We start from the raw sequence: 23587 nt of genomic DNA, 5'->3' as shown, positions 1-23587 counted from the left end.
TGGTGTTAATGGAGTTTTTGGTAACTGGTGGTGATGGTGATGGTGGAGGTTGTGAGCATGGTGAAGATGGGATGGAGGAAGTGAAGATGGAGGTATTATTGGTAGTTAGAGTTGGTGGATTGGTGATGGAGCAGGTGATGGTGGTGGTGGAGGTGAGGGTGGAGGTGTCGGTGGTGAACTTGTTCACGGTAGTGACGGTTAAAGTGATCGAGGTGGTGGTGTTAACAGAGCGGTAGTGGTTTTGAAGTCCCTAAGTCACACATAGAGGAACCCCAAACTTCCAGGGAGAGTTTGACAACAATTTCAGTTAGCATAGGCTAACTGAAAACAGATTTTCTTTAATTTTCTAGGTGAGTAAGTCTTGAACAATGGTGCAAATTTAACATGCAAAGTGAAAAGTGAAATCAGTTTTGGATACATGAGATTTAAGTGTGCATATAATCTTGTGACATCAGGAAAACTGAGAAAACAGTTTTTCAAGGACAGAAAAACCAAAACCATCTGTCTTGAATGCTAAGTTCACATCACGTGATATTGCTAGAGACACAGGCCAAGGAATTAGAGAGACATATACCGCACCCACGCGCACGCACACACACACACCTCCTTTTGTTCAATCAACAATCTTGGGAAAGAAGTATTATTATTTCCATTTTTACAGATTTGAAAGCTGAGGCTCAGAGAAGGCAGGAAGCACTGTAGGGAGTTCATGGGCTTCAAAATGAGACAGATCTTGTTCCAATCCTAGGCTGCCCATGCACCGGTCATTTGACTTTTTCTTTCATCCTCTTCAAACTGCAATTTCTTTATCCTTGATAATAATGCTAATAACTATCTAGGTATATTTTTGATCTAATGGCAATTCTATATAAAAGATCTAGCATGGCACTTATCATATAGAAAGCGTTCAATAAAAATACCTGCCTTCTATTCATTCATTCACTTTTTTATTCATCCATCCATCCATCTAATCTGTATGACAAGTCAAGATAAGTTTTAGTCCATGTTAAACCTCCAAGAATTGTATCAGTTGGAAATTTGGGGTTTCACGGAGTAGAAAACCTGCTCCAAATACACGAAGAGAATTTATTGCTTAAGGCAACTGAAAAGTCCAGCTTCAGGCATGGTTGGACCATGGGCTTGATTGATGTCTCTATGACTCAAGTTTCTTTTGCCCCATTCAGCATAACTCCCTAGAAGCTATGGGTTAGACTCTCCTCTAGTGATTGTAAGATCAGTATCTTCTAAATGTACACACTCTCACTTTTAAGTCCAGAGCAAGGAGAAAGTGTCCCTCATAACCATCCATAGTCCAGGGCCTAATTTCCAGGCAGGAGGGTGCGTCCAAGTCCAGAACCAATCACTTTTCCCAGTGAGATCAGTTATTCTGCTCAGCTTCAACCAATTGGTACCTGCCCCTGGAGTATTTGAGGCCATTTCCCAAAACACATGCACCGGAGGGGAAGAAATCCATTTCCCCAAAGAAAATGCAGGTTATCGTGTTACTAGAAGAAGGTTGAATTGACTCTGGTTGGTAAGGCAACATGTTACCACCACAGAAAATAACACTGTTTTTCCTAAACCTGGTTTTTTTCCCACTTTTCCCTTTCCATGATCCATCCTTTCCACAGCCTGAAACCCAGGAGTCATCCTTGACACCTCCCTTGTGCTTCCTGTCTCCCACTGCTAATGCATGGCCAGTTTCTATGAACTGCACCTCTTCTCTCTCTGGGCCTCAATAAGCTATTGTTTTATCAGTCTGAAATGCTATTTCCCCATGCTTTCTCCTGTTAGTGTAAGGAATCAGTTCATATGTCATGTTTGTGGAGAAGACTTTCCTGAGGCCCTCCTATATGTAAGTTTCCTCTGCTCTATATTTTCAAATCCCTGACCACAGATTGTAATTGTAATTGAAAATGGGTGGCCAATGCAAAGCTGAGGCTCACAATGGCATCGTGTGTTTTACTGACCATTGTGCCCCCAGTGACAATCACAATGATGACACGGAGGTGATGCTTTGTGAATAATTTGAGTGAATGAGTGAATCCAGGCACCTTGTCCTATATCACGGAGATGGTAAGTGACTGCTAGGTCAGGGCTAAGTCTTCTGACCACATATCTAGTGCCCTCTTTTCTCCCCTGGGAGGAAGCTTGGTAAAACGGGGCAATGTTAAACAGCTAGTCTGTTGGAGCTTCCTGAGGTGACCGGAAGGAAGTGGGGAGACAGAAGTAGATGGCTGGATAAGGAGGGACACTGTGATCCTGAAAAGATGGCGCAGCAGAGCAGAAAAGGAGCTTAACACCGTGGAAAAGCCAATGAACCTGGGTGTGAGGGATTCACAGAAAGGTACAGAGCATTAAGAAGTGAAAATAGATATTAAGGTGGGCACACAGTGCAGCCAACATGGCTGAAGCCCCCATTCCTTCCTTCTGTGACTAAATCCCTGTGAAACTGCTAGTGACAGGCTGGGATTAGCCACCTTCAGGTCCTGGGACTCCAAAGAGTATTCTGGCCAGGACCCATAAGAATGGCTCTTCCTCTTCAAGTCAATCTGCAGAACCCTGTCCTAGTCTAGGATCCCCAAACACTTCCCATTTGCTCTGGAGTTCTGTCGGGGACAGAGCCAACAAAAATCACCTTGTCTGTATCAGTCAGTGTTCTCCAGAGAAACAGAACCAATGGAATGTGTGGTGTGTGTGTGTGTGTGTGTGTGTGTGTGTGTGTGTAGAGAGAGAGACACAGAGGAGATTCATTTTAATGAATTGGCTCATGTGATTATGGAGGCTGGATCATCCACATGGTGACTTAGGAACTAGTCCATGTTGCAGTTCAAGTTTGAAGGCTGTCTGCAAGCAGGATTCCTTCTTGCTCAAGGCTAGGTCAGTCTTTGTTCTAGTCAGGCCTTCACCTGATTAGATGAGGCCCACCACATTATGGAGGGTAATCTGCTTTAATCAAAGGCCACCAATTTAAATGTTAATCTCATTCAGAAACTACTCTTGCAGTAACAGCCAGAATAATGTTTGATTAAATATTTGGGCACCATTGTATCTGACAGATACAGTCAACCATCACATTATCTAATCCTTTGATCTTGGCCGAAGTTAAAGAAAAGTGTTAGGGAAAACTGCCTCTGTGCTATAAATAATGAGAGCTAGTAAGATCTCTTATCAAAAATTGTCCTTCCTACTTCCTGCCACTTGTGTAAAATTCCAGCATATGAGATCCATTCCTTGGGATTTGTAAGCATTTTCATGTTCAAGAGCCCCTCTTAAAATTTTTTTTTTTTTTTTTTTTTTTTTTTTTATGCGTTACGCGGGCCTCTCACTGTTGTGGCCTCTCCCGTTGCGGAGGACAGGCTCCGGACGCGCAGGCTCAGCGGCCATGGCTCACGGGCCCAGCCGCTCTGCGGCATGTGGGATCCTCCCAGACCGGGGCACGAACCCGCGTCCCCTGCATCGGCAGGCGGACTCTTCAACCACTGCGCCACCAGGGAAGCCCCCCTCTTAAAATTTAATACCTCATGGGGGTTCTGTATTTATTTCCTACACTTTATTGGCAAATTTTATAATTTAGCTATAGTAAATAAAGCAGGATAAAAATAAGAAGGCAGTTGTAAGGCCTAAATGAGGTTAAAGTTTCTTTACGTTTTAAGCACTAAGTAACCAGCACTGTTTTTGTTATTAGCCATATTGCTATCACGTACAGAATCTAGTACAGTTCTCACAGAACCTGTGTTAAATAGATTTTCCCGTTTTAGAGCTGTGAAAAAAATAGAGGCTTAGCGAGCCTTAGGGTAACTTTCCGAAGTCCCTCATGTAGTCAGAGATGGAGGCAGAAGTTGATGCCTAGTCTGAAGTCCAGACTAGGACTACTTGTTATTTTTGCTGTTTTACTGCTCTCACTTCTGGACTCCCCAAGCCAACCGTGAACCCCAGGAAGAAGTCCCGGTTTGACTCTTCTGGTGCCGCCGGCACCTAGCACAGAGCCAGCCACGTGGCAAGGGGCCTCTAAGTGCTTGTGACGTGAACCTGTGAAAATAGCTCACACCATTGATGAATAACCCGGCGCAGCCGAGACGCGGATGCCTGAGGGTGTTACCGGGATTTACATGGGTGGAAGCTGATCTGTTTGCTGAGGAGACAAACGGTGCTAAAGTAACCGGGACCCACGATCGTCCCCGGAGCACCGGCTCGGAAGTGAGCAGCCCCAGCTTCCGGGGCTCCCGGAAGTGAGGCAGACAGAGCCTGCCCTCAGGGCCAGGCCTGACAGAACCTTGAGGTATATTCCCAGGAGCCTTTGTCCAAGGCAGGAACACTGAGGCCCCTTCTCTGAAGCCCAGAGGGAAGCGCAATGCCTGCTCCTGCTGGTGGGGAGGGGGGCAGGCTGGTGTGGTCAGCAGGGGTGCAAGGCCACTTCAGGGCAGTTAAGCTGAAGTAACCCAAGTATGGACGGGCCTGAGTCACCCTGAACTCCGGGAGCTCCCTCTCAGGTGGGGACCGACACCTGAACCCACCTGCGGCTTCGCCCTGGCTGGCCCTGCCCTGCCTTGTCCAGCCCGGCTCAGCCCAGCCAGGCCAGGCCCCATTGGGTTCCAGCCCAAAGGAATTGAGCCCAAACTGCAGAGCCAGGACCTCTGAGCGGGGGAGTGACGTCAGAGGTGGGTGTGGTGTGGGCCCAGCCCCAGGCAGCATCTGCTCCTGCATCCCTGCATCTGAGTGCGATCAGCTGCCTTGGGTGTGTTGCCCGGTGACTGAGCACTATGTTCTGGGTACCTATGTATATGTCTGTGTTAATGCCTGTGTGTTTTGTTGGCTCGTGTGTCTTGGGATGTTGTCCCTGGAAAATGAAAACATAATTGACTTCGTTGTAAAATTTGATTGGTCAAAGAGCAGCGATCCTCAGGGGTTTAAAAAATTCCCCTTAGGTGCAAGGCCTCGTGCTACGGGCTGAAGGGATTTAGGACACTGAACGGAACCAGCCTTTAAACTCAGGGAGTGTGCGGTCAGCCAGGAGAACACGCTTTCCCGTGAGAGCCGAGCTTGCGGCCCAGGAGTATTTGTGGGGCACCTGGGACGGGCGCAGAGGCGCCGTGGTCCCTGCAGCGTGGTGGCCTGAGACCTCGGCATCGGGCAGGCGCAGGGTGCACAAGAGTTGTGTGGCAGGGCTTGCCACCTTCTTGAAGTATTTCACCTCTCAGATAAATACAGAAACTTTGTGTCTTTTTCTTCATGATTTCAAAATTCAAAATATTTATCAAAATGATAAGCGCAAAATGCCACTTTCTGGCTTCGTTTCTCCAGAGCCATCCAGACTCCATGGTCACCATAGCCCAACCTGGGGTCTCCTCCTGAGGTGATGGTTGCTGGTGTCTGATCATGGTGCTTGGACTAAAGGTGCCATGGAGTCAGGCAGAGATGCTGCAAAGGGAATCCAGTTGGGCTAAACCATCACTGGTCTGGAAAAGGGGGACATTCCATTTAAGAGGAAGCAACTCAACTGTGGATGAGAAACTCAGGACTCTGAGGCTGGGAGTCTCTGAGGATTTAACAGGACGCTAGAGGAGAAAATGAGATATTTGTGAGGGTTCCTTAAAGAGAAGAGAAACAGAGAGACAAAGGGAGAGGGAGAGGAAGAAGAGGGAGGGAGAGGGAGAGAACAAAACAGGAGATAAATACCCTGATGACAAATCCAGAGACAGTGCTTGGAGCTTCTTCTCACATTTCAAGTTGCTCTGTGGGCTCCTTAACAAAATCGGCTTGCACAACCCATGGTGGCTCATCCCTTGTATAGCACACAACCCACTAACGTAAATGCAATAATGGGGCAGCCCCAGCCTGCGCCCACGCACCCTCTGTTGTCCTCTGACAAATACCAGTGTCAGGCCTGTGCCTATGAGCTTAGCCGCCAGGTCAAGAAAATTTGAGAAACGCCCTCCGGGTCTACCACTTAGCATTTGGCTGGCATTTCACTTGCCACTGCTGAGCGAGCTTCTGGAGAAGGAATCCCCCTGCTGGGTTTCCCTACCAGACACAGAGCCTTGGATATTGAATGTACTCAATAAATACTTAGTAAGTACCTGGCCACTCAAGTCATTGCACATGGGGAATTGTTATGTGAGTCTCCAATAAAACTCAGAAGGTTTTGCCACGAGATTGACTATGGCATGGAGGGGGCCTCACGCTGGCATCCTTCTGACTGTCACATCACTAATGTACCTGATATAAGCTTCAGGGTGTTTGTTTAGGGGATGCGTGCCTGAAGAAACAGAGGGACTCTGCTCACCCTTTCCCATACTGTAGTTGGTGATCTGCCCAAGGCCATTCTATTCTACTCTCAGTTTGTTTTAAAAGGTATAAAGGGAATACAGCTGGGCATAGCGTCCTCGTGAGGGTCTTATGATACCCAGTGCCACCTTGGATTTGGCGTGGGCAGGCCATTAAACACTTCAGGAAGGCTGAATCTCATGTGGGCTCCATTGGTTTGGTGAGGAAAGGTCTCTCTTTACTAGGGATGGCTACATGACACTCAGAGAAAATCCAGGGAACACTTATTCTTGGGATCAGCTGCATAGCAACCAACTCACTTGACCAATCTCATTCACTGCCTGATGAGTGAGGCAAAGACAGTCTTGGGGTCCTCTGGCCATCATGCTTTACACAGGAACTTCCCTGAGAATGTGGACCAAGCCTCCAGCCACCCGACGGAACAAGATGGTGCCAAGAACTTAGCAAAGACGGACTGCGTGAAGCTCCCTAGCTTCTTAGAAAGCAAAGCGCCCATCTCCATCTGTCACCACAAATGGCTGGCCTGAACGGCCGGTGTCTTCAGTCTGTGCCATAATATTTCGTTCAGCGACCCATTCGTTACACACATCCTGAAAGCCAATAACGTTAATGTAAATAATTGGGGAAGCATTGTTCCATCTGTTGAAAATGTGCAGTAGTTGCTTTGCCCCTTGTCTAAACTGGGGTGGCTACTTTCAGGCAAGTTTGGGAGGTAAATGAACTGTCTGGATGCTTTTCTTGGCAGTCTCTCTTATTAGTGGGAGGTGGCAGTAACGAGAACATGAGGAAGACAGAAAGTGTTTACTTAAAGTCGTGGCCAAATGGCGAGGGAGAGTTAAGATAAATCATCAGCTGTCAATGATGACAACTTCAGACTGCTACTAGTTCCCTCCTGTTTATGGAGTTTCAGATGCTACATTTAGAATGTGAAGGAGTTTGTTAAAGCGTTATTGGTAGAAGTTGCTGGTTGTTTAGATGTCAGTGTTTGAGGCAAGAGATAGCAGCCACCCAGACCGGGAACTGTGAAGGCATGAAGCCCATTCTGAGTGAGTCTCTGCCCAGTGAACAGGCACCACCGACTCATAACACCCTTCAAGACTCAGCCCACGGATCAGCTGAGACTTATGACACTTTTGTCACATGACGAGGCATAATAGAGTATTATACTGAAGGGCCAAATGGATAAATGAGCTGGGTTCTTTGCTTTTCAAGAAAGCAAGATAACTCTGCTTGGTTGTTGACTTTCAAATTGCAGCTTAGAGCTTGGTTCACATGAACAAAAGACCAGAAACCTTTGAGGGTAACCAGTGTCCTTAACAGTTTCTCCCCAAACTCCTCTCTGAATGTGTATCCATTTAAAACATTAGCTCTTCTGAGTCTTCAGGGTTTATTTTACTAAACTGCAATGTCTTCCTCCGCCCTGGAGCTCCCTCATAGCAAGAATGACTGCATTGGGGGCAAGTTTCAGAGAATGCATCCACTCCATTCTTGCATTCAAGGCTTGTGAGGATCTGTAAAGAGCTCTTCTGTGACTTATGCATCCCTTCTCTGTATGTGTCTCTCAAATATTTATGAAGTGCCAGCCAGGGTCCAGATACGATGGCAAGTGTGACCATACTGGCAGCGGTATGGTGTAATTAGGAAGGACTGTTATGTCAACAATTCACCTCAAAAAATGGCCAAACTGTAGGGATGGAAGCTTGTATAAGTTATCGAGAAGGGGAAAGATAGGTAGAGTTCAAATCCCTGAGGAAGCTGGAGAAGACGACACTTAATCCAGGTCTTGAATGTTCAGTAGGAGTTTTCCAGTGAGCAAGTGAGGCCAGGTTACTCTAGGCAGAGGAAACAGCAGGTTAAAAGACAAAGCATGTCCTGGTTGGAGAATTGCTGAGTAGCTCTGTGTGGCTGAGCGTGATTTACAAGGGATGGTGGCTGAAGGTTGAATAGGATGATTGTAAATTTTATAAAGATTGAATAAGTCCTGTACATACAAACCTTTAAGTTTTGAACTTTCAAAGATGCGAATGTGCTTTCCATCAACGTCAGGCGTGGGTGAAACTGCAGCTTGCCCTCCGTCCCCTATTGCTGACGATCCTTCAGCTCTACCATCTTCCACCTCCTCTCCCTCCTCCAGTCAGTGACTCTTCTTGCCTGTTCACTCGATGCCAGCCCCTGTATGCCAGCTGTTGTAACGTTCTACTGCACTTTTCAAGGTACTGTACTGTAGGATTAAAAATGTTTTCTTTATGTTTTGTTTGTTTTTTATGCATCATTTGTGTGAAAAGTATTATAAACCTATTACAGTACAGTACTATATAGCCAATTGTGTTAGTTGGGTACCTAGGCTAACTTTGTTGGACTTATGAACAAATTGGACCACAAACACGCTCTCGGAACGGAACTCCTTCGTACATAGGGGACTTACTGTAATTGGTAAAAGAGAAAACAAAGCAGCGACATTGAAAACAAAATAAATTCCCACCTTAGTCTTTCATCTGTGCTTTAACACTGCCTTTTGTTGAAAGTTTTTGAAAGAGACAGAATCACCCAGAATTTCTAACGAAATGTTTGTTGAGAGAAGATTGATTTCATTTTCAGAGGAAAGTCAAACTAAGATTATCTGAGGTGTTTTATCTACACAGTTAAAATTCTGGGTTTTGAGGTAGGAGAGAGAGTTTGAGAAGGAAAGAGGACGTCTCAGGCATGACCAGTAGCCTGAGAAATTAACTTCAGAAACCATTATGAGGGTGGTAGGAAGGGGCAGTGGTTCATTCAGGCAAAATCTTCTCCCCATGCTACTCATCCCCCTCACTCCACCTCTTATGGGTTGAATTGTATCCCTCCAAAAGGTATTATAGTCCTAACCCCCAGAACCTGTGGATGTGACCGTATTTGGAAATAGAGTCTTTACAGATGATCAAGTTAAGATGAGGTCGTTAGGATGTCCCCTAGTCCAATATGACCTTGACATAAAAGGGGAAAATTTCTAAACAGATATGCACACAGTGAGAACACCATGTGAACATGAAGGCAGAGATTGGGGTGATGTGTCTACAAACTAAAAAATGCCAAAGATTGCCAGCAACCACCAGAAGCTAGGAGAGTGGCGTGGGACAGATTCTCTTTCACAGCCCTCAGAACCAAATATGCTGACACCTTGATTTCACATGTCTGGCCTCCAGAACTGGGAGAGAATAGATTTCTGTTGTTTGACCCACTCAGTTTGTAGTACTTTGTTACGCAGCCCCAGAAAACTAATATGGTGCTGGATTATGGAATCAGCTTTGAAGCAGCCTTAGATGGGAAGAAGGGAAGGGGCGTGAGAGTAGGACGTCTGACTGATGGGGGAGAATTTAAGGTGGACTGGAAATATACATGAAACAGCCCAGAGTACTGGCACTCCAGATGGTTCTGAGCTGCATAAGATGACTCCAGTCCATGCCTGGCTATATGGTACTTTTCGAATGAAAATGGATTTTATGGCAATAAACCTGAAAGGATTTTAGATTGTAGAGTCTGTAGAACTCAAATAAGTGCTTCATCAGGAATCAAAATCAGAGGCTTGGGCTTCCCTGGTGGCGCAGTGGTTAAGAGTCCGCCTGCCGATGCAGGGGACGTGGGTTCGTGCCCCGGTCTGGGAAGATCCCACATGCCATGAAGCAGCTGGGCCCGTGAGCCATGGCCGCTGAGCCTGCGCGTCCAGAGCCTGTGCTCCGCAACGGGAGAGGCCACAACGGTGAAAGGCCCGCGTACCGCAAAAAAAAAAAAAAAAAAAAAAAAAATCAGAGGCTTGTGGGAGCTTATGCTCCAACCAGGGGCCACGGATCGAACCCGTGCCCCATGCAGTGGAAGTGTGGAGATCTAACAAGTGGACCACCAGGCAATTACCAAAATCAGTCCATTCTTGATGGAGGGGATATGTGTGTGATGTAGCTATCCAAGGAAACCATGTGACATGGGCTTTCAAAGCATGTGCTTCAAAAAAGAAAGGAATGATTATCCATTGCAAAAAAAGTTTAGTAGTTGGCACTTGTTAACATGGAGGAGACACTGTAGGGTGGATTTAAACAGATGTGCTGTGGGTCATATGGCAGCAGCCTCACAAAACGTGGATGCAAAATAAGGTAATATTTCCTCAATACTCATGTTATTAAAGCATGACCCCCTGACTGGCCCATCTGTCAGAGACTGCCCCCTCCCCTCCACATAGCCCCAGGCATTTCTCAGACTTTCACCTTCTCTAAAACACTTTTCTTCCTTCTGCTCCAACCCTCTGTCTTGCTGGTAGATTCTTAGTGTCTTTCCTGCTAGGAATCCCCCAATGAGATCTTTGTTCTGCTGACACTGTTGTCTTCTTGCATGTCCACCCTGGGCAGACCCCTCCTCCACTCCAGGCTCAGAGAGTGAGTCCTCCTCTGATCCTTGCAGTTGATAGCAGACTAAGACTTTAGCAAGACTTTACCAAAGGCTTGAGGGGAACCCACAGAGCAATGTCTGTGCCCAAACCCAAACCTTGTCCTAATAGGCCTACCTGAGGCAGGATTGAATCTTCACATCCAAGACTCGAAGCCAAACCCCTCCCTGGCCCTATATGGAAGCATCCACCCTCCTTCTCAGTCCTATTCCAGGTTGGCTATAGGGCTGCTTCCCCAGGGGAAACCCTGCTCCCCACTCACAAGTGATGGTTTGACTCTAATGGAATAGACATTGCAAAAAGCATACTTAACCACGTACTAGACATGATTCAGTCATTCAGCAAATATTTATTGGATGCTGACAACAACGAACGAGATAGACAACCTTTCTGCACTTGTGGAATTTATGTTCTAGTGGGGGAAGAAAAACCATGAGGAAACAAAGGGAAAACATCAGGGAATATGATTAGTGCTGTGAGGAAAATAAAAAAGGTTGATGGGTAAAGATACAGGGCCTAGCACCTGACAGGACAGGGGAAGATGAATAATGTTTCCTGGATTAGCAGGATGATGATATTACACATTAGAAAAACAAGTATCACAGGAAAGGTACCAATGGGAATGTAAAGGAGGAAGATTTTCTTCTGGTGTTTAATTTCACAGCTTTTAGAAGTTGTGATTCTATGCAGACTTATTCCCACTGGTCTTTTTTTCAGTCCCTCATGAGATTTTGTGCTCATTTAAGAGATGGATTTGTGTTCCATCCATGAGCCAGGATGCCTGACTACGATGATAAAAAGTAAAGCTTCTTAAGTTTAGGAGCTTTCAAAAGTTTGTCACAGATGGAAGCTGTTATTGAGACCAGATATTCTAACTTCATATTTTGTAGCACTTTCCATTTACATTATGATCCATGTCCAAAAGTACTCCAAAAGTACAACAGAGGAGGCAAAAAGAATAAGATGACCATCCTTAGAGGTCATCCCAATATGAAATGTCTGTCTATGGAGATTTGTTGAAAATCAATATGAACTCAGCTGTGACCTACTGGATACTAACTTGAAAAGGCTATTAAAAAGCCAGCTCTGTCATTAGCCATGGGTAATGACATAATAACTTGGGTAATGTTGTTCAAACTCTGTCCATTTTCCTCAAGTGTAAAATGAGTTTAATAATACTTAAGAGCATTGTTGTGAGTTGTACATGGTACATGGGAGAATGGATGGAACAGTTCCTGACAATATTGGATGTTGGCAAAGTGATTGTTTGCACATTTTATGATACAGGCATTTGCTCATTTTTTTGCCCTAGAGACTGGTTTATTGAATGAATGAGGGAATGACTGAAATCTGTGCTTATACAGAATTGTAAGAGCAGAACAGATGATAACTCAGCAACTAAACTCTAGACCAAATTAAATGTCAACAGACAGTGGTGGTCTTCACCTCACATTGGTCTCAAGTAAAGGAGTTGTTTCATCAGGAAACATTCATGGGTCCAGATGCACATTTCTAAGTGTGCAAATGATGCTGTGGTGACGGCATGTCCCACTGCACATACTAAATGGAATCAAGGTGCATGAGCAGATGGCCAAGAAAGGCCATCAAATGATGCTATGAAGCCAAGAAGATTTATGGTATAACCCAATATAATCCTGAGGTCCAAAAGGGTTTGGAATAGTGGGATCTAACATATAATTTTATTCATTTTAAGAAGACAGTCCTTGTCTTTAAGAAAATGCTTGGGATTGGGTTTACAATAAATAATGAATAATACATGTGAAAGAAATGGATACTGGTATTCCTGGAAGACCCTAATAGTTTTTAGGAACTTTATTGAGTAAAGGATGCTTTAGTTTAACTTGGACTTCCCTAGTTTTACAGACTGCAGTATCCTATAGAAACATCACAGTTTGGCAGCTTGAAAATCATCAATAGGGACCTCTAGCTATTTCTTAAATTCCCTTTCAGATGGTCTCAACATCTGTGTCATATCTGAGTCTGCTTCTATTGACTGATTTATCTCTTAGCATCATGTTGTTTTCTCTTACTTTTTCAAATACTCTGTAAATTTTTGTTTAAAGCCAAACACCTTGTGTAGGACAGTAGATGCTGAGGTAACTATTTTTTTTTATTAATCATAGGCGTGAATGTACATTTCTTTCCACTGCTTTTTTTTTTGGTCATCTCAATAAAGGCTTTTATTAAAAATTTTTTTACATCTTTATTAGAGTATAATTGCTTTACAATGTTGTGTTACTTTCTGCTGTACAACAAAGTGAATCAGCTGTATGCATACATATATCCCCATACCCCCTCCATCTGGTGTCTCCCTCCCACCCTTCCTATCCCGCCCCTATAGGTCATCACAAACCACTGAGCTGATCTCCCTGTGCTATGCAGCAGCTTCCTGCTAGCTATATGTTTTACATTTGGTAATGTATATATGTCATTGCTACTCTCTTACTTTGTCCCAGCTTACCCTTCCCTCCCTCTGCCATGTTTTTAATGTGGGAGTTTGAGTTAATCCAGTCAGGAGTAAGGCTGGGTCTGAGATTTATTGTTGCTATGGTTAACGTCAGTGCACCACAGACTTCAAATTCCTTTAGTCATTTTTTTTTTAACATCTTTATTGGAGTATAATTGCTTTACTATTGTGTGTTAGTTTCTGCTTTATAACAAAGTGAATCAGCTATACATATACATATATCCCCATATTTCTTCCCTCTTGCATCTCCCTCCCACCCTCCCTGTCCCATCCCTCTGTATGGTCACAAAGCACCGAGCTGATCTCCCTGTGCTATGTGGCTGCTTCCCACTAGCTATTTTACAATTGGTAGTGTATATATGTCCATGCCACTCTCTCGCTTCGTCCCAGCTTTCCCTTCCCCTCCCCAGGTCCTCAAATCCATTCTCTACGTCTTCGTCTTTATTCCCATCCTGCCCCGAGGTTCGTCAGAACCTTTTTTTTTTTTTTTTTTTTTAGATTCCCTGTATATGTGTTTTCTCTTTCTGGCATACTTCACTCTGCATGACAGACTCTAGGTCCATCCACCTCACTACAAATAACTCAATTTCGTTTCTTTTTATTGCTGAGTAATATTCCATTGTATATATGTGCCACATCTTCTTTATCCATTGATCTGTCAGTGGACATTTAGGTTGTTTCCATGTCCTGGCCATTGTAAACAGAGCTGCAATGAACATTGTGGTATATGACTCTTTTTGAATTATAGTTTTCTCAGGGTATATGCCTAGTAGTAGGATCGGTGGGTCGTATGGCAGTTCTATTTTTAGTTTTTTAAGGAACCTCCATACTATTCTCCATAGTAGCTCTATCAAATTACATTCCCACCAACAGTGCAAGAGGGTTCCTTTTTCTCCACACCCTCTCCAGCATTTAATGTTTGTAGTTTTTTTAATGATGGCCATTCTGACTGGTCTGAGGTGTTACCTCATTGTAGTTTTGATTTGCATTTCTCTAATGATTAGTGATGTTGAGCATCCTTTCACGTGCTTGTTGGCAATCTGTATATCTTCTTTGGAGAAATGCATATTTAGGTGTTCTGCCCATTTTTGGATTGGGTTGTTTGTTTCTTTGATATTGAGCTGCATGAGCTGCTTGTAAATTTCGGAGATTAAGCCTTTGTCAGTTGCTTCATTTGCAAATATTTTCTCTCATTCTGATGGTTGTCTTTTCATCTTGTTTATGTTTTCCTTTGCTGTGCAAAAGCTTTTAAGTTTCATTAGGTCCCATTTGTTTATTTTTGTTTTTATTTCCATTTCTCTAGGAGGTGGGTCAAAAGGATCTTGCTATGATTTATGTCATAGCATGTTCTGCCTATATTTTCCTCTAAAAGTTTGATAGTTTCTGGCATTACATTTAGGTCTTTAATCCATTTTGAGTTTATTTTTTGTATGGTGCTAGGGAGTGTTCTAATTTCATTCTTTTACATGTAGCTGTCCAGTTTTCCCAGAACCACTTATTGAAGAGGCTGCCTTTTCTCCATTGTATATTCTTGCCTCCTTTATCAAAGATAAGGTGACCATATGTGCATGGGTTTATCTCTCGGCTTTCTATCCTGTTCCATTTATCTATATTTCTGTTTTGTACCACTACCATACTGTCTTGATTACTGTAGCTTTGTAGTATAGTCTGAAGTCAGAGAGCCTGATTCCTCCAGCTACATTTTTCTTTTTCAGGACTGCTTTGGTTATTTGGGGACTTTTGTGTTTCCATGCAAATTGTGAAATTTTTTGTTCTAGTTCTGTGACAAATGCCATTGGTAGCTTGATAGGGATTGTATTGAATCTGTAGATTGCTTTGGGTAATATAGTCATTTTCACAATGTTGATTCTTCCAATCCACAAATATCGTATATCTCTCCATCTGTTTGTATCATCGTTAATTTCTTTCATCAGTGTCTTATAGTTCTCTGCATACAGGTCTTTTTTCTCCTTAGGTAGGTTTATTCTTAGGTATTTTATTCTTTTTGTTTCAATGGTAAATGGGAGTGTTTCCTTAATTTCTCTTTCAGAATTTTCATCATTAGTGTATAGGAACACAAGAGATTTCTGTGCATTAATTTTGTATCCTGGTACTTTACCAAATTCATTGATTAGCTCTATTAGTTTTCTGGTAGCATCTTTAGGATTCTGTATGTATAGTATCATGTATTCAGCAAGAGAGACAGCTTTACTTCTTCTTTTCCAAGTTGGATTCCTTTTAGTTCTTTTTTTTCTCGGACTGCTGTGGCTAAAACTTCCAAAACTGTGTTGAATAACAGTGGTGAGAGTGGACAACCTTGTTTTGTTCCTGATCTTAGAGGAAATGTTTTCAGTTTTTCATCATTGAGAATGATGTTGACTGTGGGTTTGTCATATATGGCCTTTATTATGTTAGGTTAAGTTCCCTCTATGCATATTTTCTGGAGGGTTTTTTTTTATAATAACTTGGTGTTGAATTTTGTCAAAAGTTTTTTCTGCATCTATTGAGGTGATCATATGGTTTTTCTCCTTCAATTTGTTAATACGGTGTATCACATTGATTGATTTGCATATACTGAAAAATCCTTGCATTCCTGGGATAAACCCCAATTGATCATGGTGTATGATCCTTTCAATGTGCTGTTGGATTCTGTTTGCTAGTATTTTGTTGAGGATTTTTGCATCTATGTTCATCAGTGATATTGGCCTGTAGTTTTCTTTCTTTGTGACATCTTTGTCTGGTTTTGGTATCAGGGTGATGGTGGCCTTGTAGAATGAGTTTGGGAGTGTTCCTCCCTCTGCTATATTTTGGAAGAGTTTGAGAAGGATAGGTGTTAGCTCTTCTCTAAGTGTTTGATCCTGTGAAGCCATCTGGTCCTGGGCTTTTGTTTGTTGGAAGATTTTTAATCACAGTTTCAATTTCAGTGCTTGTGACTGGTCTGTTTATATTTTCCATTTCTTCCTGGTTCAGTCTCAGAATGTTGTGCTTTTTGAAGAATTTGTCCATTTCTTCCAGGTTGTCCATTTTATTGGCATACAGTTCCTTGTAGTAATCTCTCATGATCCTTTGTATTTCTGCAGTATCAGTAGTTACTTCTCATTTTTCATTTCTAATTCTGCTGATTTGAGTCTTCTCCCTTTTTTTCTTGATGAGTCTGGCTAATGGTTTATCAATTTTGTTTATCCTCTCAAAGACCCAGCTTTTAGTTTTATTGATGTTTGCTATTTTTTCCTTCATTTCTTTTTCATTTATTTATGATCTGATCTTTATGATTTCTTTCCTTCTGCTAACTTTGGGGGTTTTTTGGTTCTTCTTTCTCTAATTGCTTTAGGTGTAAGGTTAGGTTGTTTATTTGAGAAGTTTCTTGTTACTTGTGGTAGTATTGTAATGCTATAAACTTCCCTCTTAGACTGCTTTTGCTGCATCCCATAGGTTTGGGTCATCATGGTTTCATTGTCATTAGATTCTAGGTATTTTTTGATTTCCTCTTGGTTATTTAATAGTGTATTGTTTAGCCTCCATGTGTTTGTATTTTTTACAGATTTTCTTCCTGTAATTGATATGTAGTCTCATAGTGTTGTGGTTGGAAAAGATACGTGATACAATTTCAATTTTCTTAAATTTATCAAAGCTTGATCTGTGACCCAAGATATGATGTATCCTGGAGAATGTTCCATGAGCGCTTGAGAAGAAAGTGTATTCTGTTGTTTTTGGATGGAATGTCCTATAAATATCAATTAAGTCTACCTTGTTTAGTGTATCATTTAAAGCTTGTGTTTCCTTATTTATTTTCATTTTGGATGATCTGTCCATTGGTGAAGATGGGGTGTTAAAATCCCCTACTATTATTGTGTTACTCTTGATTTCCCTGTTTCTGGCTGTTAGCATTTGCCTTATGTATTGAGGTGCTCCTATGTTGGGTGCATAAATATTTAAAATTGTTACATCTTCTTGGATTGATCCCTTGATCATTATGTAGTGTCCTTCTTTGTCTCTTGTAATAGTATTTAGTTTAAAGTCTATTTTGTCTGATATGAGAATTGCTACTCCAGCTTTCTTTTGATTTCCATTTGCATGAAATAACTTTTTCCATCCCCTCACTTTCAGTCTGTATGTGTCCCTAGGTCTGAAGTGGGTCTCTTGTAGACAGCGTATATATGGGTCTTGTTTTTGTATCCATTCAGCCAGTCTATATGTCTTTTGGTGGGAGCATTCAATCCATTTACATTTAAGGTAGTTATCGATATGTATGTTCCTATTACCATTTTCTTAATTGTTTTGGGTTTCTTATTGTAGGTCTTTTCCTTCTCTTGTGTTTCTTGCCTAGAGAAGTTCCTTTAGCATTTGTTTTAAAGCTGGTTTTGTGGTGCTGAATTCTCTTAGCTTTTGCTTGTGGCAGAGGTTTTAATTTCTCCATCGAATCTGAATCAGATCGTTGCTGCGTAAGAGTAATCTTGGGTTTAGGCTTTTCCCTTTCATCACTTTAAATATGTCCTGCGCCACTCCCTTCTGGCTTGCAGAGTTTCTGCTGAAAAATCAGCTGTTAACCTTATGGGGATTCCCTTGTATGTTAGTTGTTATTTTTCCCTTGCAGCTTTTAATATGTTTTCTTTGTATTTGATTTTTGATAGTTTGATTAATATGTGTCTTGGCATGTTTCTCCTTGGATTTATCCTGTGTGGGACTCTCTGCAGTTCCTGGACTTGATTATTTCCTTTTCCATATTAGGGAAGTTTTCACCTATTATCTCATCAAATATTTTCTCAGTCCCTTTCTTTTTCTCTTCTTATTCTGAGACCACTATAATTCAAATGTTGGTGTGTTTAACGTTCTCCCAGAGGTCTCTGAGACTGTCCGCAATTCTTTTCATTCTTTTTTCTTTATTCTGCTCTGCAGTAGTTATTTCCACTATTTTATATTCCAGGTCACTTATCTGTTCTTCTGCCTCAGTTATTCTGCTATTGATTCCTTCTAGAGAATTTTTAATTTCATTTATTGTGTTGTTCATCATTGTTTGTTTGCTCTTTAGTTCTTCTAGGTCCTTGTTAAATGTTTCTTGTATTTTCTCCATTCTATTTCCAAGATTTTGGATCACCTTTACTGTAATTTCTCTGAATGCTTTTTCAGGAAGACTGCCTATTTCCTCATTTGTTTGGCCTGGTGGGTTTTTACCTTGCTCCTTCATCTGCTGTGTGTTTCTCTGTCTTCTCATTTTGCTTAACTTACTGTGTTTGGGGTCTCCTTTTCGCAGGTTGCAGGTTCGTAGTTCCTGTTTTTTTTGGTGTCTGACCCCAGTGACTAAGGTTGGTTCAGTGGGCTGTGTAGGCTTCCTGGTGGAGGGGACTGGTGCCTGTGATCCGGTGGATGATTCTGGATCTTCTCTTTCTGGTGGGCAGGACCACGTCCGGTGGTGTGTTTTGGGGTGTCTGTGACCTTATTATGATTTTAGGCAGCCTCTCTGCTAATGGGTGGGGTTGTGCTCCTGTCTTGCTAGTTGTTTTGCATAGCGTGTCCAGCACTGCAGCTTGCTGGTTATTAAGTGGAGCTGGGTCTTAGCGTTGAGATGGAGACCTCTGGGAGAGCTTTTGCTGTTTGATATTACATGGAGCCAGGAGATCTCTGGTGGACCAATGTCCTGAACTCGGCTATCCCACCTGAGAGGCACAGGCCTCACACCTGGCTGGAGCACCAAGACCCTGTCAGCCACATGGCTCAGAAGAAAAGGGAGAAGAAAAGAAAGAAAGAAAAAATAAAATAAAGTTTAAAAATAAAATTATTAAGAATAAAAAAATTTTTAAGTATTTAAAAAAAGAAAAGAAAAAGCAGAGAGCAAGCAAACCAACAAACAGATGCTCCAATGATAACAAGTGCTAAAAACTATACTAAAAAAAAAAAAAGGACCGTAGGACAAATGGTAAAAGCAAAGCTATACAGACAAAATCAGACAAAGAAACATACACACTCACAAAAAGAGAAAAAGGAAAAAAAAAAAAAATATATATATATATATATAAACAAAGCAACCAAATCCATAAACAAATCTACCAATGATAATAAAGTCTAAATGCTAACCTAAGCTAAACATGAGACCAGAAACCAATTAGATTCAGAAAGCAAACCCCAAGTCTACAGTTGCTGCCAAAGTCCACAACCTCAATTTGGGGATGGTTCATTGTCTATTCATGTATTCCACAGATGCAGGTACATCAAATTGATTGTGGAGATTTAATCCGCTGCTCCTGAGGTTGCTGGGAGAGATTTCCCTTTCTCTTCTTTGTTCTCATAGCTCCGGAGGTTCAGCTTTGGATTTGGCCCCGTCTCTGCGTATAGGTCGCCTGAGGGCGTCTGTTCCCTGCCCAGACAGGACGGGGTTAAAGGAGCAGCAGATTCAGGGGCTCTAGCTCACTCAGGCCGGGGATCGGGAGAGGTACGGATGCCGGGCGAGCCTGAGGCGGCAGAGGCCGGCGTGACGTTGCCCCAGCCTGATGCGCGCCGTGCCTTCTCTCGGGGAAGTTGTCCCTGGATCCCGGGACCCTGGCAGTGGCGGGCTGCACAGGCTCCCGGGAGGGGAGGTGTGGAGAGTGACCCGTGCTTGCACACAGGCTTCTTGGTGGCTGCAGCAGCAGCCTTAGCATTTCATGCCCATCTCTGAGGTCCGCGCTGATAGCCGTGGCTTGCGCCCGTTTCTGGAGCTCGTTTAGGCGGTGCTCTGTATCCCCTCTGCTCGTGCAGCCCGAAACAATGGTCTCTTGCCTCTTTGCAGCTCCACACTTTTTCCCGGACTCCCTCCCGGCCACCGTGGCGCACTAGCTCCCTGCAGGCTGTGTTTCCGCCGCCAGTCCTCTCCCTGCGCTCCGCCCGAAGCCCGAGCCTCAGCTCCCAGCCCCGCCCACCCCGGCGTGGGAGCAGACAAGCCTCTCGGGCTGGTGAGTGCCGGTCGGCCCTGATCCTCTGTGAGGGAATTTCTCCGTTTTGCCCTCCGCACCCCTGTGGCTGCGCTCTCCTCCGCTGCTCCGAAGCTTCCCCCCTCCGCCACCCGCAGTCTCCGCCCGCGGAGGGGCTTCCTCGTGTGTGGAAACGTTTCCTCCTTCACGGCTCCCTCCCACTGGTGCAGGTACAGTCCCTATTCTTTTGTCTCTGTTTTTTCTTTTGCCCTACCCAGGTATGTGGGGGGTTTCTTGCCTTTTGGGAGGTCTGAGGTGTTCTGCCAGTGTTCAGTAGGTGTTCTGTAGGAGTTGTTCTACATATAGATGTATTTCTGATGTATTTGTGGGGAGGAAGGTGATCTCCGCATCTTACTCGTCCGCCATCTTGAAGGTCTCTCTCGCGTTCGTTTTTTTTTTAACGCGTTCCCGAATAACTACAGGTTTGAAGTGCTTGGTAATGATCTCTGGTTGCTCGTCAAGCAGAATTTCTGACCAGTCGTCCTCCAAATTGTCAAGGTCTCGAAAAACAAGGAAAGCCTTAGAAACTGTCACAGCCCAGAGAAGCCCAAGGGGACAGGATGATCCAGTGTAATGTGGACTCGCGGAAGGGGTCAGTTGTGGAGGCTGCAATTCCCAAATCAAGGGGCCATCGGGGTCAGTTTCTGATAAAAGCTGTCTTCCTGGCGTGCGGATGGCCGCCTTGCTGTGTTCTCACCTGGCGGAGAGGGCCAGTCATCTCCCTCAGCTGTAGTTCTGGGTCCTGAAAGTAATATTTGTTCCTGCCCCAGGAGCAGAGGTTTTCTTGTGAGTTCTTTTGTCCAGGTGCAATGGGTTTTCATCAGTGCCCTAAGGGGAATAGTGTTTGTTGCAGAACTGCCCTTCCTGCCTTACAGATTAAGGATTGTGCCCGTTTGTCAGCAGGAAGAGAAAAGGGTCCAGGCTGCACCATGAGGGGTACTTTCACAGGATACTGCCCAATCATTTGGCCAATACCCTGTGTGTCTCTGCAGGTCTAAAAAGCGCCACACTCTCTTGCCATCTCACACTTGCTGCCACCAATCCCCTGACTATACTGCATGGCATTTCCTAACTGGGGTCTGACTGCATCTGCCCCAGCTAAGCCACAGTTCCTGTCCCATCTCTCCCTGCAACCTCAGTTCTCTGATGCAGTCAAGAAAAGGTGTGAACAGGGCGATTGTCTGGCTTTTTTTGTTGTTTTAAAGATGGGAGTGACATTCCTTACAGCTCTTTACATTCCAAGCAGAAACCGGATGTCTCTACCTGTTTCTCAATAATAAACACAATAATATCCATATAGTGTGTGCTATGTGAATGTGGATGTATATATACGCACTTACATATGTGAATATTTAGATGGTGAAATTATGTAAAAGCTAGAAAGCATGTTCATATACATTTGTGCATAGATCAGGAAACTCTCATGTCTCTGCAACCTGTTAATGAAGCCAGTCATACCTCCCTTAGTGGGAGGTAAATATGTTATCCATTTAATGCAAAACATGTGTACATATTCCTACAGTTGTTTCCACTAAGTAATTGTTTTAACTCAGGTTTCTAGATACTTGGGGGTGAATAGCATAGGAATAAGTGATTATGAATACTTTGAAGAAAGAATGTGTTCTTTTGAAGGAAGTAGAAGTGCTCAGTGTGAAGAAGCTCTGTCAGTCTGTTCTTGACAATATCAAGACCCCATTTAGAGAACACTGCAAAGGGCATGGTGAGCGATGCCTGCTTTGTATCCCTTGTGCACAGAAAATATAACTCAGTGTCTACTTGGAATATTTTCATACAGGCCAAATTGCAATGACTAATAAGAAAAAAAAAATCAAGTGATTTCCAAAACCTGCTGATACTGCAAATCATGCATAATAACCTCAGATGAAAAGAAACTAACGATAGCATAGGCTCTGGATTCAGATAACTAAATATCACACTTACTAGCTATGAGATCTTAGTCAAAATAATCTTTTGGAGGCCCATTTTTCTCAACTACATAGTGAGGATTGGATTATCTAGCTTCATCGGTAGGTAACTGAGTTTGCAGGAGTTCCTACATAAATCCCCCTGCCAAGAGCAAGAGGCTCATAATGGAAGTATTGACCATAACAATAAAACAACAATCTTAACATAAGTAACAGCCTTTCTTTCTTTTTTTCCCAACCAATCCCAGAGTTGTGGGTGCTTGGCAAAGCTGTCCTTTCATTCTCTTGTCCCAGTTCTCACTGTTTCTAACAGAAGAAGGTACTTAACTAACTCTGCCAGATGCCCTGCTGCTATTTGGGCCATATTCACTAGCGGACAGATCATCATATACTACAATTTTCTTTCTCCTCCAGTCACATAGCGGGATTAGTGAAGGGGGCTGAGGTCACCCGTCTCTTCTCTTTTTCTTATTCTCAGGGTTGATGTTGAAACGACCCACAATCCCTCTATGTCTGTAACTTAGGAATTAGATCCAGGATACCTATCTGCCTGATTGTGAGAACTTGCTTTTTAAGATAGAGCTGTTTTTAATGGTTGAGTACTTTTCATTTGTTTGTTGTTTTGTTTAATAAAAGATTCTGTTTCTGAAACTTCTCCAGTTTAATTTTATTTCCTTGTCCATGCAGTACTTTCCTCATTTATGATTTGTGTCTCCTGTTCCATGGGAGCAGCCCAAGGATGTTAAGATTCCAAGATAAAATATTCAGCTTAGAGTTTGGGCATCTGGATTGGGAGCTGAGAGTATGCCATGTGTCCTATACATGTTACCAGAAAGGCCTGCATTTGTTTATTTGGCATTGGCCAGGCTAATAATAAAGTGTACTTTGATTTCCCATTTGCTCTAGACCCTTGTTTTTATAATCCCTTTAGGGACTTTAAGGGAAGGAGCTGTGAGATTAGGGCAGGATTCAAATGTTCCCGGCCCCCTATCCCCAGGAGGATACCATTTAATATTACCAGCACTTCACCCCTCTTTCTAAAACAACACTTTCCTTTTGAGGATACAGCCATCTGAAAGTTTTCTAGATTTGAAGGCAATAAATGATTATTTTCTGAATCTTATCTTCATTAACTTTCCAATACAGATGAAAGTTGAATCATAGGAAGATAATGATACAGTTGGGAAGTGCTCGGTTATGATACAAGATTCCAGAGCAAAGAGACCAAAACTGCAAAAAGTGACATAAGGGTCAGGCTTTCGGAGTGATGACATGGTCAGGGATGTGTCTTATGTGGCCTGTTTTAGAGGGGCAGAGGCAGGGTTTCCTGAACAACCTGAATGTCCATCGACAGATGGATAAAGAAGATATTGTACATCTATACAATGGAATATTACTCAGCCATAAGAAAGAATGAAATAGTGCCGTTTGCAGCAACATGGATGGATCTAAAGATTATCATACTTAGCAAAGTAAGTCAGAAAAAGTCAAATACCATATGATATCACTTACATGTGGAATCTAAAAT

This window comes from Phocoena sinus, chromosome 13, assembly GCF_008692025.1.
Source record: "Phocoena sinus isolate mPhoSin1 chromosome 13, mPhoSin1.pri, whole genome shotgun sequence".
Lineage (NCBI taxonomy): Eukaryota > Metazoa > Chordata > Mammalia > Artiodactyla > Phocoenidae > Phocoena > Phocoena sinus.
Note: the sequence above shows the minus strand (reverse complement) of the source record.